Genomic DNA, 16,913 nt, shown 5'->3' with positions numbered 1-16,913 from the left:
GCGTGAGTGCTAGAAGCATGCATCAATGAGATGCTGACGAATGTCACGGCCCTCCGGTGCCTCGCAGACTCCTTGAGGTGCTGCCACATCCCCACCCTCATCATGACCATCATCAGGTGCTTGCAGTTCTGCGTCAGGGGGCATGGGCACATTTCTACGTACGCACATGTTGTGGAGCATGACACATGCCATGACCATCTTTGCAACCTTCTCATGGCGGTACAGGAGTGCCCCGCCAGACCTGCTGAGGCAGCGGAAACGAGTCTTCAGTAGGCCGAATGCCTGTTCAATGAATACACGGGTACGTGAGTGGGCATGGTTGTAGTCCTCCTCATGCTGGTCCCGTGGGTTCCGGACTGGTGTGAGGAGCCATCTCTTCAGTGGATACCCAGCATCACCTGTATGTGGACGATAAACGTATGATGTGGAATGCCATTGCTACGTACGCACACCCCCCCCCCCTTCCTGCCAGGTCATTGCCGCATCACATACCCCACATCATCATGCATGAAATGAGACTCACCGAGTAGCCAGGATCTGTTCCCTGCGTGTCGCTCCATGTAGCGTGGTATAGTAGAGTTCCTCAAGACCATAGAATCATGGGTTGATCCAGGGAGTCTGGCACAACAATGTGTAATGATCCTGTTGGAGTCACACACCATTTGTACATTCAGGGAATGAAATTGTTTTCGGTTGCGGTACTGGGCCTCCATGGCATGTGGGACGACCAATTCCACATGGGTGCAGTCGATGGCACCAATGCAACCCAGTATGCCGGCAAGTGCATGGAATCCCACTTTTGTGTTGGTAATTTCCTGCTCCGAGCGTGGTAGAGAGATGTAGTCGTCTGCGTGCTGCAGGAGGGCATCGAGCACTTGCAATAGTGTCCGTGAGAACAGTGGCTGAGAAATGCCATGCAACTGTCCGACTGTGTGCTGGTAGGTGCCTGTGGCCAGGAAGTGGAGTACAGACACCACCTTCAGTAGGGGTGGGATGGCGGTTGGGCTATCTATCATGCTGACAAGGTCAGCGTGTGTCATGTCCACAATGGCGGCTATGGTGTCCCGGTCCAAACGGTAGAGGGTGTGGATCTGCTCATCAGTGAGGTTGAACGGATGTGCTCGGAGGCGTGGGATTGCGGGCTGCCTGCGTGGTGGTAGTGGCTGTGCTGGCGGCCCTTGCTGGCCCTGCCTTGGCCTCCTCCTCCTCCTGCGTCTCCTCCGTGCGGCCGGTTGTAGTTGGTGTTCGTCTTCTTCTTGGAGTTGGAGTACTTGCAGTGCTATCAGGTCCCCCAGGGCCAACATCGCGAGTCCTGCCGGTAGCATTTCGGAGTGGGTGTGGTTGTGGGAGGAGACTGGGTGTGCAATTTATGTGTTTTCAGGCTGTATGGCCTCCACCTGTGGTGATTCATTCCACCTGTGCAAGCTGCTCTCCCCTTTGGGCGAGCACGTCCCGCACACAACGCTGCAATTCGAGGAATGGCATCTTGCTATTGCAATCATGTATTTGTACCCGATGGCCGTGTAACATTTGTTGATATGTACATTCGGCTATGGTCCCATTGTTTCACATACAATCTTTGCAGTCGCGAACAGACTTGTGATGGGTCAGTGGAACGTAGTACTCGAGTAACGGTGGGCCCTCATGCATCACTGTACCGAGTTGCAACGACGGGCGGGGCGTCCCATTAGTGGGTGAAGGCAGTTGCCATTTTCACACACAGCCGCACTAGATGGATTAATTTGTGATTTCAAACGGCCACAGATGCCTTTTCGACGTGATGTTGCAAATGAGGAATTCGAAGGGCGGCGCTTTCGGTTTTCAGCTAGCGGCGAGGAGATGCCCACAGGTCTGACTGCAAATATAACGTTCTATTGTTCAATGTCCTTGAGACAGGGGCCATGGCGAGGATGCAATGATTGATATGAATAGTTTGGGATGCGCAATAGCGACGTGGGCGATGAGGCCGGACGTTCCCAAATACATGTTACTTCACAACACTGGAATTACGGGCTGGGGCACTGTGGATTTTGCAGGCTGCATAACGCACAGACTCAATGGAAATTTCTAATGTTATGTGAGTAAATATTCAGGCGTTTTTATACCGGGATGAGGGAATGATGAATGGATGCATGGGCAGGTGATTTGATACAGGGTTTGCCATGTACAGGGCTTCTTGGAATCTATCCGCCTCCCCTGCGCTATGTGATGCAGGGCTGCCATAGTGGGACCATCGTCTATCTGGCCTTGTTGAGCCCTCCCTGTCTCGACGCGCCTTCAGACACTTGTGTCCATGCACGTTAACATTCCCATCTGATGGAATCTGTTTTGACAGACGCATGCACAGGTACACTCGTTTGTGATGGTGTTTACACCTCGATATAGATGGTTATGAGTCGCAAGTGGTTTTGGGGTGGTGATGATCCTTTGGAGTGGGCTAGCATGCATATGGCTGTGGATTTAGTGTGATCATTGAAGTGAGTTGTTCGAATGTAGTTCTGATGGCCATTCTGTTCTTTTTCTTTTCTTTTGGTTGACAGGTATCTCCTCCCCTTTTGCCACTGCCATCTGTATGCCACTCCTGCAGATGGCTTTTACTCCCGACACCTGCTGCTTCGTGTTAATCAGTGGAGCAGCATTACGATCTTATGGGACGATCGCCAATGGGCCACATGCCCTTACGCAGTACTAGTGGCTTGGAGCAACATTTCGGCCTTTCAGCTGGACTAGTGCCTCCCCATTGGGACGGGCCTGCGGTTCTGTGCGCTTCCATGTTGCCTTTTCGTACGTGAATGTGGCTCTGTGTACCATGATGGAACAGGGCGTCCCACAAGTAGTAGCTGGTCATTCCTTGCGGATGCAGCCCACAATGGTGATATGTGTTTTGGAGTTCATGGACTAATGGCTGTATGGGCTTGGTGATTTTGTTGTGCATTAAATTTCTATTCTGATATGGGCCGTGTAGCGTTCTTCTTTGCGAGTGATGTGGCATATTCCTATTTGGGGAGCGATGTATTGTGAGGAGATCTGCATTGGGTTCCAGCTTCGGAGTTTAGTTGCTTGGTACTGTGCTGGGCGCGTTTGCCTAGGGAGCCCAGTGAGGTCAGGGATGGGGGCTGCCAATATGACTGTTTGAATGTTGTCATGCTCAGGGGCGGGGGATTGGGTTTTGTGTAACAGATGCCGGTCAGCCAGGTGGACTGGTGGAATGTTGTGATTTTCGGAATATTGCTGGTCACAGGTGCCTGTGTTTGCGTGCGTTTCTGGGGGGGGGGGACTGTGGTCATGTCCATTGGAATGGCTTCTGTATTCGTGCCATCTGTGCCCTGCAGCTCCCATTGGCCCCTCTTGTGATTCTTTTGTTCGTTGGCATGCATGGGTGACTTGTACTTTTCACTGGTTGCATTGTGACTTCATTGCACCTACGGGGAGTTGTACTTTGTGGGCAGGGAGCGGTGTACAGGCACTCAGTGGGGCCGTTTACGGTTGATTCGCGATGCCGTACTTCTCACCATGGCGGAATGGTACTTTCCGCCATGCTTGATGGCGTTAGGTACATGTCCGCTAGGGTCGGAATTCGCGTACCCTTGCGCCATGGTGGTATTTACGGTTTGGCATGGCGCGCGCGCGCGTACTTGGTGCAGTTAGCATTGGCGTTCACTACGGTGTCGCTAATGGCTTCGTACTTTGCGGTGACGGGTCATAGTCGCACCGAGCGCTATTCGATGGCGGTATTGCATTTCCGCCATCGTTTTCCGATTTCCGCCAGGGTCGTAATGAGGCCCTGAGTGTTTTAACTTGCTTGAGCACTGGGATTGTGGTACCGTCGATGGTGAAGGTGCTTTGGTGTAAAGCGCTTTATAAATAAATCAATCAATCAATCAATCAATGTATAAGCAGGTTGTAGGGAATCAATTTTAGATGAAGAACCTAGTATTAGAAGCTCTGTTTTGTCATCGTTGAGACATAAGCTATTGTTCGCCATCCAGTTTTGAATAAGTGAGTAGATTTTGTTGATGAGCAGTGAGTCTTGCTCATGGTTGCCAGTAAGTGGGATAAGGATCTGAGTGTCGTCTGCAAAGTTGGTGTAGATGACACCCATGGTATCCAAGGCTGCAAAGAGCAACTTGGTATAGGCGTTGTAGAGGGTGGGGGATAGACAAGATCCTTGCGGGACGCCTACAGGGACTGACATGGGGTATGCTGATTCTTTGTCGATGGAGACTCTCAAGGTCCTATCTGCCAGGAAGGATTTGATCCAGTCAGTGGCATTGTTAGAGAGGTTAAAGTTGTTAGCTAGTGTGGCACAAAGTTTGTTGCGGTCGACCAGATCGAAGGCCGCTGATAGGTCTAGTAGCATGAGTAGGCAGAGTTTACCTGATTCTCTGGTAGAGTCTATTTGGATCTTAAGATCAAGTAGGGCTGTCCGTGCTATGGCTAGGGCAGAAGCCTGACTGTCTGTCCCCCAGCAGTTGGTGTTGTTCTAGGTGGTTTTGAAGTTGGGAGTATGATATTTTGTCGATTAATTTCAGGAGGAATGGGACTGTAGTGATTGGCCGGTAGTTAGTGGGGATTGAGGGATCCAGGGATGGTGTTTTCAATAGAGGAGTTACCCAGGCTTTTTTTATGCTAGTGGGGACTGTATTGGAGTTGAAGGATGCGTTAACACATTCAGTAATGATGGGTGAGAGGGTGGGGGCGCTGAGTTTGACTAGGTGGGATGGGAATTGGTCTTCTTTGCAGTTAGAAGCTTTGAGTTTGGCTATGGTATCTTGGATATCTTTGGTGGAGACTGGAGTGAATTGGAAGGGGGTAAATGGAGAGGTGGAGAGAGGGTTGGCTGATAAGGTGGGGAGTGTTTTTTTCCATTAGCAGAGTTTTTTGCTATCAATTTTCTTCTGTAGCAATAGGATTTTAGAGGCTAAGGCATTTTGTATAGTGGTGCACCATGTTTTGCTCCAATTGCTGTGTGCTGTGACTTGGCAGGGGTTCTCTAGCTCTCTGAGGATGGAGAATAGCTCTTTGCTGTCAGAGTTAGCATTGAAGATGCGAAGATTAAAGGCATTAGATTTGTGGGAGATTATTGCAGATTTGTATTTTTGTTTGGCAGCTTCGAAGTTCTTAGCTGATTCGGGTGTGTTGTTTTTTCTGTGGATGTGCTCGAATGACCTTTTTATGCGTCTAAGGGCGACTAATTCTTCATTGAACCAGAAGCAGGAGCGTTTGTCTGGTTTCCGTGATTTGTTGGTGGTAGGGGCGAGTGAGTCAATAGTATGGGTGAGGCTTTGTATGTAGCACTCTGCTAAGTAGTCAGGATTATTTGTGTTTGGGACTATGTTAGCTAGTGCTATGTTCAGGATAGGGGATAGGTTTTCTGCTGTGAGCTTTTTGATATTTCTGGTTTCAATGGTAACGGGTGGTTTGGGAATGGTCTGGTCAGTAGAGTATTCCAGTGTAAAACTGATGACACAGTGGTCTGACCAGTCTACAGGGAGGATAGAATCGATGGTGATTTGCAAATTAATGGTGAGGATCCAATCCAGGGTTCTACCTTTGGAGTGGGTGGGTTTGTTTATCAGCTGCATGAAGTTCATGTCACTCATGGCTGAGTGGAAGGCTGAGGCGTCCGGGTCAAGGGGATCGCTAAAACCTAGATTAATGTCACCAAGGATAATGCATTTGGTGTTAGGCTTAATGATGGGTGTAAGCAGTAGAGGAATATCCAGATTAGGGTGAGTGTTTTTGTTTGGAGACCTGTAAACTACTAGGAAATTAGTGGTAGTTTTGGGGTTTGAGGTGAGTTTGACTAAGAGGAGTTTGTAGCCCTGTATTTGTTCCAGCGGGCAGGCTCTGAGTTGCAGAGTGGTTCTGGCTATGATGGCGACACCACCTCCTTGGGTGTGGTTTCTATCGGTTCTCAGGATGCTGTATTCTGGGGGGATGGCAATGGCTAGGAGTGGTCAAACAGCTGGGTGTAACCAGGTTTCGGTGACTACCAGCATATCAAGTTGTTGGTCCACAATTAGATTGTGGATTTCTATGGCATGTGCTCATAGGGAGCGTGCATTAATGAGAGCGCCTTTGACCATGAGGGTAGGGTCTTGAGGTGGCCTATTTTCTAAGTCGGGTGGCAGGCGAGAGTTTTTAATCTTTGTTATGGGCTTGGATTTTTTGGATGAGTCTTTGTATTGGCAATTATTAGTTCTGGTGTCATGTTTAGTGAGGGTGTCTCTAGTTGTAGTAGTCTCGGAGGCCTGGTGGATGGTTCTGCCTCTAAGTCTATGAAGTCTGGTGGAGCCCTTAATGAGTTTTGTTTTGTTGTTAGTCTCAGTGGTGGGGTGATAATCCCGTAAATTGTTGCTCAGGCTAGGAGTGTTTGGCACTACAGAATTAATAGCATTGGTCAGAGTGAAGAGTGAAGTTTTTGTGCGCAGTTAAGGTAGGGAATGGGGGCAGGGACGGAAGGAATGGAGTAGGACAGGGGACTCGGTGGTGGCACTGGCATCCGATTCTGGCTAGGCCTTCGTTGACCTTAATGAAGTGTCCTTCTGTGCATGGCACAGAGTGGGGCATTAAGCAAAAGGGAAACATTATGGTGGTTAGGAATATCCACATTATATTGGTGAAGTAGCTGGGTGGATACATGGGCCGATAGCACTTTGCATTCCCTCGATCGGCCACCACTGAACGATTGCACATGCATTACTGAGGACTCAAAACGGTACATTTTGTTTAAAAAAATGCATATTTCTATGTCTCAGCTTCACCAGGGCTCTCGTTCACACTTTATAAATCATACTAACCTGCTGGCAGATCCTTTACTATCCTGTCCTTCTCCTGCATCTTCCTTTAACGATCTCCATGGTTGCCCAGTACACACTTTCAATTTTTTTTACCACTCCTTACTCCTTTAAAAGCCACTCCCACAGCTATGCTTAATGCTTCGCTACAGCTTACCTCAAATTTTTCGAACAGTTGTTATATAATAATCATTTACTACAGCTAACATACCTGTGCATTGCTCTTTTCTCAAATAGCACTCAATCTTCCCACTCTCATACTTTAACACTCCTCCACGGACATCTTTAATGCTCCCTCATCTTTGCTCCTAAAATCTCTCCAGTCTAAACAATACCTTAGCAACCTACCATCACTCATTAAAAAGTATCAATGGGGCTAATTTACAAATTATTTAGTGTGGCACAAAGTCAATTTACCTGTAAAAAAGTAAACTTTGCGCCACACTAAAAGCTATTTTCCGATACTTGGGTCGAACTTTGTGCTTGTCTTTCCTACTTTGCTTTGTACCAGAGCACTTTGCATTACACAAACCGCAAAGCGTGGGAAAAGGCCAGTGCAAAGAAATAAATACGGATCGTAAAGTGCAAAATCCCCATTCCATGCAGAATATGAGAAAGAACAATGAATAACATGGGTGTGAGGAGGGACGCACCACGCAAACAACAAACACTAGCTACCAAAGGCAACCCTATGCATAGAATATATTGCACAATTGCTTGGAGTCCAAAGGGGAACGCACATCTCACGTTCTTACTGACACCTGATATACGTCATAAAGAACAAAGTGCAATCAAAGCTCAAGTATAAAAGTGGAATGCAACCCTAATGAACATAGGACTTCCACAATGGCGGAACCTGTTTTGCTAGCACTGATCCTACTGCATGGAAAAAGGGATGAGGAGGAGGGCAAGGATCTTCCATTCATGAACCACATTATTTGGGATGCCAGATAAGGAGGTGTATCCAAGATATTGATTCCCTCCTCATGTCATCCTACACCTGGTCAGGGGGAGAGAGAGTGACCTGACATCACCCACAATGTGCTTGCATGCATTGATGCCCCAGCAGAAAGTGCTATCATCCCTACACTTCCTGGCAACTGGATCATTGCAGCACACCATAGCCATTTTAGACGGCATATCACAGCACACACAAACCAGGTGCATCCAGCAGGTATGGCCTGCATCCTGGCATGTGCGAATAGGCATATATACACGCCACGCACACTGCAAGCAAGGTATAGACTGTGCCAGGAATTCTATGCAATTGCACAGGTTCCACTGTTCCTGGGTGCCAGCGACCGCACCCATGTAGTGCTCCAGCCTCCTGCCCCCTGAGAGATTGAGAACTTCTTTTGAACAGGAAATATATTTTTCTAAAGCAGGACTCCTTTGATATACTGTCCGAATAAAAAACTAAAAAGTAACTAAAAAGAAAACGAGTATACTCAGCACAAGAAAACACGACTTTTTTGCAAACACAGCTAGGAGAAAAAATTCAGACAGTCCCTGGAACTGAACTGGCTGAATGAATTCTCAAACCTGCCCACTGAATTAATTACTTTTTGGGACAGATCAAACAAGCTGATTGGTGAAACATGAGCAGGCCACTATAGTGCCCCATACATTGGGGTGATTCTATTGGATACATCATTTCCTGGAACAAAACCTTATAACACCCCTTTCATGAGACACAAGACAGTTCTCCCTATGATAAATGTCCGACACCTCCTGCTGGAAACACAAACAAGAGTCAGTTGGAATGTGAGTAACTGCTTGCACAGTCTAAGAAAAAATGCTCCACACTTGAGGAACTGCGCCACAATGTTTTTTGTGGAAACTGAAATTTATTGATTATAATGCCCTTTTGGATAACACGTGTTTTGACACACCAGTGTCTTTTTCAAATCAGGGCTAGTGACAAAACTAGTAAGCGTGTAGCCAAATTCACAATGAAAAACATGTATCAGAGATCATAGTGCATAGTCAAACAAATATAAAAGCAAACCATGAAAGCAAAAAATTAAAAGTAGTCACAGAGAAATAAGGAGGGGTGAAGGGGAGGAGGTTCAAGGTAAGTAAAAAGAAAGCACGAAGGTAAAAAACAACGCATTAGTACATACTCGTAGGTCAGTGTCTATTATTATTTAGACAAAAATGTAATTCTTACTTAAAGTAATTGATATAGTAGTGTGCCCATGGAGGCCTTACCTGTTTTCCAAATCAAAACTCTTCAATTCAGTAGAACAGAAAGTCATGGGTTAAATCCCCCTACTAAGATTCATGCCAAAATATCACATTCTAGACAGTAAATACGTGTGACTCATCATTTAAGAAGTCCAGTATTATCAAAGTCTCCTACGCTGCGTATTATTGAAGCTATATGCCTAAGTAGAAAATCCTACAATAGTGAAATACCCGAAATTAAAATGACCTCGATTATACAAATAAATAATTATTTTTAAGAAAGTGTCCATGTAAATACTGGATACTATCCTAGCATGGTGGAATACTTAATACGCTAAACAGCGTTTGAATGGAACGCGGCAAAACAATTCAAATAATGTACTCGTAGACCAAATAATGCTACGTCCAAAAACGCCGTAGTTACGTGTATAAAATATGCGCTTACTCTGATCCAAACACGGCCAGCACATTGCTCGAGTTGCAGCCGTGCCACAGAATGCGCTCGATTCCATAATGATGAAACATCAGAACAAAAGAGCGCTGAAAGCACAAAAGGATTGTGCTGCAGCTTACCTCCGGCTTGTGCTCAATTTTCTTTCGTCTGGGTCGGTCGGCAAATCGGTTTCTCCCAAGTTTACAAGGGTTGTCTAGGTAACCTTAGTCCTATTTCTATTTCCATTAGGTCCTATTCGGAGAGTCAGGAAAAATAGATGAGTGCCATATTATGAGTTCATATAAGGGTAAAGTAAATACAAATCGTCAGAATAAACAAAAGGGTCACCATGGGGATGTAGTTTTAGCATGCTGAGACGGCAGTGCTTGAAATAAACAAAAAAGTTGAACCTGAAATCTACAGATGATTAATAAAGTCAGGTAAAATACTATAAACGGTTGGTATTGGGCAAAGTGATGGGAAAGGCATAAAAATATCAATAGATATCTAAGTATATTGCCAGATAGCTGAACAAAGCTAAGTAGTAGATGAAATGACAAAGTGACAAAGGTGATGAGGGCAAGGCTGAAAACAATACCATTCACGCTAATCATGTGTTTGCATCCCCGAAACTACATGAAATAAGTCATATAAACAATTTTACTGCAAAGCCAAAAGGTTCAAAATTACTTCAGTATTGTAAGTGCTAGTCGAGAACAAGGAGTAACATATAGCGTTATAGTACAGATTAAACATCAACTGGAACAAATGAATGCATTTCTTAAAAAGGTTTGTGTTTTTCCCCCTCAGAGGAAGTACACCATTTCATGGTCTTGGTTCAGGCCAAATTCTGTTGCTCTAAATTTACAAATTGTGTAAGCTTCCATCTGGCGAAGGAGGATCTCTCTATTACCGCCCCTAACATTTTTGTCTAAATAATAATAGACACTGACCTACGAGGATGTACTAATGCGTTGTTTTTTACCTTTGCGCTTTCTTTTTACTTACCTTGAACTTCCTCCCCTTCACCCCTCCTTATTTCTCTGTGACTACTTTTAATTTTTTGCTTTCATGGTTTGCTTTTATATTTGTTTGACTATGCACTATGATCTCTGATACATGTTTTTCATTGTGAATTTGGCTACACACTTACTAGTTTTGTCACTAGCCCTGATTTGAAAAAGACACTGGTGTGTCGAAACACGTGTTATCCAAAAGGGCATTATAATCAATACATTTCAGTTTCCACAAAAAACGTTGTGGCGCAGTTCCTCAAGTGTGGAACATTTTTTCTTCAACTGTTTTCTCAAGGGGTAGGGGTCAAAAGCCCCTTTTTGCCCCACATCAACTGTGACACCTTTTTGAATTGTAATACTTAACCATGCGCATGGAAATGTTTTCATAGTTGGTACAAAACAAAACCCCACCAGTGTGGTTTAATCTGCTTACACAGTCTGTCTAAATATATAAAATCGAGATCCAGCAAGCTTTTGCCCTTTTTCTCTGATAGATGTGTCTGTCCACCCTGATCTTGCCTTAGGCCACCTGTCTTATCGTAGGACAGGTGTACTGCCCAAGTCACGCGCCCCACTTTCCAATTTCCCTGGTGCAGGTCGCGGTTGACTGAAGCCGGGTGCTTAGAGCCAGAAGCTACAGCCCCATGAGGCAGGCCCCCCGACTCACTTGGCAAGTGAAAACATTATGACAGCATTGATATTTCACTGCTGGCCTGAAGGCCTCCTACTTATTCTACACCTCATATGTCTCCTCACAGTGCCATACTAGAGTCAAGCTCAACAGGGTATCGTATCCCTGCTGATTTGGACAAGCCCATTCCATTGGCTGTGGTTTACTAGATAGTAGGTAGAGACAGTTGGCATCCTTTTCAGCCATACATATGGGCCACCAATGAGATGATGTAACATTTGGCTTTTTTGTATCACCGGAGTGGCTCATTCCGAGTTAATGGCTGTCCGTAAAATGAAACCTATTGTTTTTTTTAAATCTGAAGGCATAATCATGTAAAACACCAAAGCATACTATAGGCATACCTGGTTCAGTACATACAACAGATGAACATATATTTATCAATAAATCACTTTAGACACCTCTTAACAATATTATCTAACAATATATATATATATATATATATATTTAGAATATTTACAAAAGTCTATAATATTGGAGGGCAGGCGATGGAAGTCCAGAGTCTGATTCCAGTTCCCTCAACAGAATCAATTTAGGAGTCGGTCTTGAAAGAGCATGGTTTACGGGTAGGGTTATCCCTCAATGGCTATGACCTTCATTAACTATCCAGACTCTGGAGCTCGTCACATGCCTATGTCTAGCAGGCATCCTGGAGTGCTCTGAATGTTGTCAGTCTTCCGTCAATTCCTAGTCCATCTCTTGGTAATCCTATGTCATAAGGAACTTTGTCATAAGGAACTCTGTCATAAGGAACTTCACCAATCTCTTAGTGCATTAATGCTGAGATCTTGACTTGATGCCTTGCCGATCACCAATTAGACTGGGTGGTTGAGCGTGTCTTCCAAGCAATTTGCGATGCTCATCTTCATCTACCTTCTCTCTCGGCTCGATCTTATCCATCAAAACCAGTGATTGGGGTTTGGATTTGTGAGAAGAAGCAACCCCAACTTCCTAACAAGGTTTTGGTGATCCAGGAAATGCCTCATCTGGAATTGGTTGCACTTGATTCACCATTTCACATGGCACACCCAGCTACCAGACCATGGTCAGCATAGGTGGAGATGTTATACCATTTTTGCCTATCACCAAACAGGCCCCTCTTATACAGCAATCATCCAACAGGGATAGTTACCACTGTGATCATGCAGAGTAAGGGTCATTATGACTGAGAAAGGTTAAGAGAGTCATAGTTACTCTCATTGTTTACACACACTAGATTCAATTTCTTCACTTTCACATTTGGAGCACTGCACAGAAATCACATTGTGTTAACACCTGCTGCAGGCCTTTGTGATGCCTTGTTTCAATGAAACCATTAGATTGCCCTGGTCTGCACCATTTCTATGTCAGCTGCTAGGCTTCAGCTGAGGCAGAAGGCTGGTCCAGATTCCTGCGAGAGGGAAATAGAGAGGCCACCACCCCAACTTGGTGATCCGTAGAAAGTGCCAGCTAGCATCCAGATTTGGTGGTGCCCCCATGGGTGGAACTGTCTCGTCCAGCAACGGTGCACGGCCATCGACCATACATGCACCAGCCTGACCCATCCAGCCTGATCCATCCAGCCCTTAGAGCTGATTTGCTGACATCCCTTACCTACATTGTTCCAACTTGCCGGAGGCAGTTCACCTTGGAGCGTTACTACGGACATCGGTATGGGCCTGCATGAGATTCACAACACCTCCCCAGGATTAACAGGGACCAGCAAGAGGTCACCACATCCAAGGCTCTGTCTGCTCTCTCGGGGCAAACCCATTCCATGCTGCCCTACCCTACACAAAGAAAATAGAACAGTCCTCAGGGCACACACTGGATTCTCTGTGAAAATGTGTGTTTCTGCAATGGACGCCGCACGTGTCCCCGTCCATGCCACTCTGGGTTTGGGCATCTGAACCCGACTCCCTTTCGACCGACTGAGGGCAACGGAGTCCATTGGCTGTCCCATCCAAATGATGCATGCTCATCTTTTAGGAATGACTGACCCATTTTCAACAGCTATTCACCTGGTACCCTCCTTGACTATGGCATTCAAAGTTCTCGATTGAGCATTTGCTACTACCTCCAATATCTGCACCTGTGGTGACTCCATCCGGGCACTCACCTCAGGCTACTGTGCACACTGCAGCTCCTATTCATTGCGGCTTAGCCCCTGCAGCTCTCTGCACTGGCAGCGGCTAGGTATGGGCCTGACGCTCCAGCACCATCCATTCAAGGGTAAATTGATTTGGCAGGTGTGTCATTACAAACTTTCGAGCAGATTCTGACGGCCACCATTCTGCTGTCTTTATCAACCAACATCTTTTCTGGGGCCTGATGAGCATCGGCATTGTGCGCCTAACCTGGCTTTTGGTTCATCCTACAGCGCTAGTTCCGTGTAATAAAAGTAGCACGCTGGGTGGGCACTGGTAATCGATGCCCAGCTGCATGCCATTGAGCCAGGCTCCCTCCCCATATAAAGTCTCAGAATACGTTGAGATTGTGTTGGCCCCCAGACCTCTAATAATTTGCCTCACCTAATTAAACTGGGGTATCTGAGCACCAGCTTTCCTGAGGGAAACGGAAAAGTAAACCAGCTACTAGATGGTTTGATTAGTCTTCCAACCCTATACCCAGGTCAGATGATATGACAGGACTACTACTGGCCCTACCAGTTTCCTCTGCCTTTTCCCTGCCCAGGCATAGTACACTATCTTTTGTGTCCCATTACACACGCTCATGCCCCACCTCCCAAACAGAGGTGGCAGTGGTGTGCACACCACATTGGTATCCCACTGCAGCTGGCGTATGCCAGTCTCACCTTCATTGTGCCACTGGGTTTTGTTTGGCCCTCTGACTCAAGCACGTAGTAGAATACTTGGTCTGTGTTTCAAGACATGTTGTGTGTGTAACCGACATCACTGCAGACCCCTGGTGCCCTTTGTGGGCTTCTCCACCCATCGGTGTGATATGGTCAGGTACATTGAGGACAGTCCACCCCAGGCAACAATCTCACCAGGAGCAGGGGTGCCGGTCCCCCATCTCTGCCCTGGTGACCCCTGAGAGGGGTCAGGACGGTTTCTGGAAGATGTTGCACCAGTGGTCAATCTCTCTTGGCCCTGTGGACATGGCAAATATTGTAGCCAGGGGGCTGTAACATTCTCTACCAGTGCGGAGGGCCACCTGCCCCTGAGGCCTTCTCAGCCGACCCAGAGCTGGTTGCGGTGCACCACCATGGAGGAAATGTACCCTGCTGGGCCAGATGTGCCCTGATGGTGGTCCTGCAAGTGGATCGTTGTTCTGGGTGACCAACCTGCCCACTGTGTTGAATCCCCACCCATTTACCTCTTGATGGTTTCACACCCTCTTGAACTCTCTCTTCAAAGTACTTTTGTTCTTTCCCTAATGGTACTTGTGGGATACAGGTCTCACGACCATACTTGGCCTTAGTTGGAGTCTACCACGTGCTTTGGCCTGCATTCTCAAGCACACGACTCAGAGAAGACCCAATTCTGATGTGCCAGGGGCTTCTACCAGCCTAACCCCATCCACATGGTTGGCCCCGTACTGAAGGACTTGGGCTCTGTGAGTGATGCAGGTGAGGCTGTCTTCTGTATGCCACATTTCCTGCACCCACCGCTGGACGTGGATTCAGTGATGTCCTCTTCCCTCTTCACTCGCTATTACTGTGTGAATTCTGGTTAGTAACTTTACCTCTACTTAGTGAGATGATTACATTCAGTGGGTCGCCATTTCTGATCTGAGGTTGTAGTCGAGGCTCAGGCAGCTCAGGCCTGTGGCTGTTGGGGGGTTGCCCTAGCATGGTGCCCTTGGTGCGGGTGAGTATTTACTGTCCGATCTTCGCCAAAGCTCATATGAGGAGACGTTTCCTGATGGACGTGGTTGCGAAGCCTGTACCCCAGGCTCGTCCCATGCAGGCAGCTGAGGAACACTATAGACAGCCACATGTGGTACAGCCAGCTGCCCTAGGGTAGGAGAATGTGCAATGAGGTGATTAGGCCAACACCACCACCAGGTGCCTGGCTCTCCTGACCCCACGACGGGGGAAACTGGGAGGCCAGAAGGCACTGGCAACAAGCCTCTGTGCCATGTCCATGGATCCAGCAACGGTGCAGTTCAAGCGATCCTCAGACAGGCACATCCCCAGGAACAACCAAGGGCTGCAAGGTGAGTTTGAAGTGTCGATGATGAATTTGTCCTGCAAATCCCACAAATCATTGCAGCTAGCTGCGGTCGTCATCGACGCACAAGCCAAGAGTTCTACCAAGAGTCAGAGATAACTTTCATTTATGCAGACAACAGACTGTACCTTCCGGTGCAGGAGATGCTATGGTGAAACACCACACAAACAAGGCTCAGGGTGCACTGACCAACCATAAATTCACCAGAGTAACCAATATACCAGTTAACCCCTGATTATGGAGTGGCCACTGGACATGACACATGGCAGGAGTCGGCAGGCATGTCTGACATGACAGGAGTGCAAATGGAATGCCACACATGAAATGTAGGTACTACATCAGTTCCCACCAAAAGCATTTGCACAGGACCATGCCAAGGAGATTATCTCCAAGCAGCAAGTCATGGATGTGCAACCTGAAACCCTAAGTACATGATTGGCTGATCAAAGAGACATGCACACACACTGACAGGTAGACCAATTCACATCTTCAGCAACAGTGACCATCACCGAACATCAACAAATCACATCACCCATGCATACCATACATGTGACATGGAATGTCACTTTTGTGGTGCAAAGGTCAGAAGCCATGAACAAGATTGACAGTGCTTAACTTTACCTGCTGCTTCACCTGCGGTGCTTTGAATTCCTCACCACCTCAAACTAATGCCGGGCCTCTGCATTGGTGCAAGGAGGGCCAGTATCCAGCAGAGGGAAAGGGGACTAGGGTGGAAATAGGGTTCCGGTTGATCCACTCAGGGGGTGCGGGCACTGGATGAGGCAAAATATTTGTAACAACATACGACATTGTTTTGGACAAGCTAAAAGAGAGAGTCATACAGACTGCACATTTAAGAATCAAGGAAGAATGGGACGTACACCTATATGTAGGAGTCTGTAGCAGTACACAATGCCACGTCAGATAATTCAAATGTGCATGACCACATTTCCAGTCCTCCAACTCAAATGCCCTTGAGAGGGCAATGGTCCTGACATGAGGTAATAAAACCAATGACAGAAAATAGTCGACATTGGACGGGGTTTCAAATCAAACAGTGTTCACCCTGGACAAGCACAAAACAAACAAAAAATTCCACCTTGGACAGGGGCTCACATCAATCCGAGTCCACCCTGGATAAAGACAATAAACATTTTTAAAAAGTCCAACTTGGACAGGGGCAACAAACAAAAGAGAAGAAAGAAAATAGTCCACCCTGGAGGAGGGAGGACTACAAATGTAAAAGAATGAAAAATCAAAATACATACCACCTGCACGGGCTCACGGATGTTAATGCACACATGAAGAAGAGGTGGCGTGGGCAAGGGACACACCTGCATGCTTCAACTGGGAACACTATCCTGTGGTGGATCCTAGGATGGTGCACTCTGATGATGCAGTGCCAAAGCCATTTGCGACAAGGTCCTGGTGATGTACGTTTTGAGTGGCGGCCTCCTCACCTCCTGATGACCTGGCTCTCCATCTGCTCCGCGGGGCAGACCGAGACTGCATGCTATCATGGAGACTGAAGGTGAGCCCTGTTAGGCTTGTGGACTTTTCTGGCCCTATCATCTCGAGCAGCGAGATGCGCTGCAGCTGGGACCCACTGGC

Source organism: Ambystoma mexicanum, chromosome 2q (assembly GCF_040938575.1).
Source record: "Ambystoma mexicanum isolate Mex_15411 chromosome 2q, UKY_AmexF1_1, whole genome shotgun sequence".
NCBI lineage: Eukaryota > Metazoa > Chordata > Amphibia > Caudata > Ambystomatidae > Ambystoma > Ambystoma mexicanum.
The sequence above is the reverse complement of the archived record's forward strand: the minus strand, read 5'-3'. Positions refer to the sequence as shown.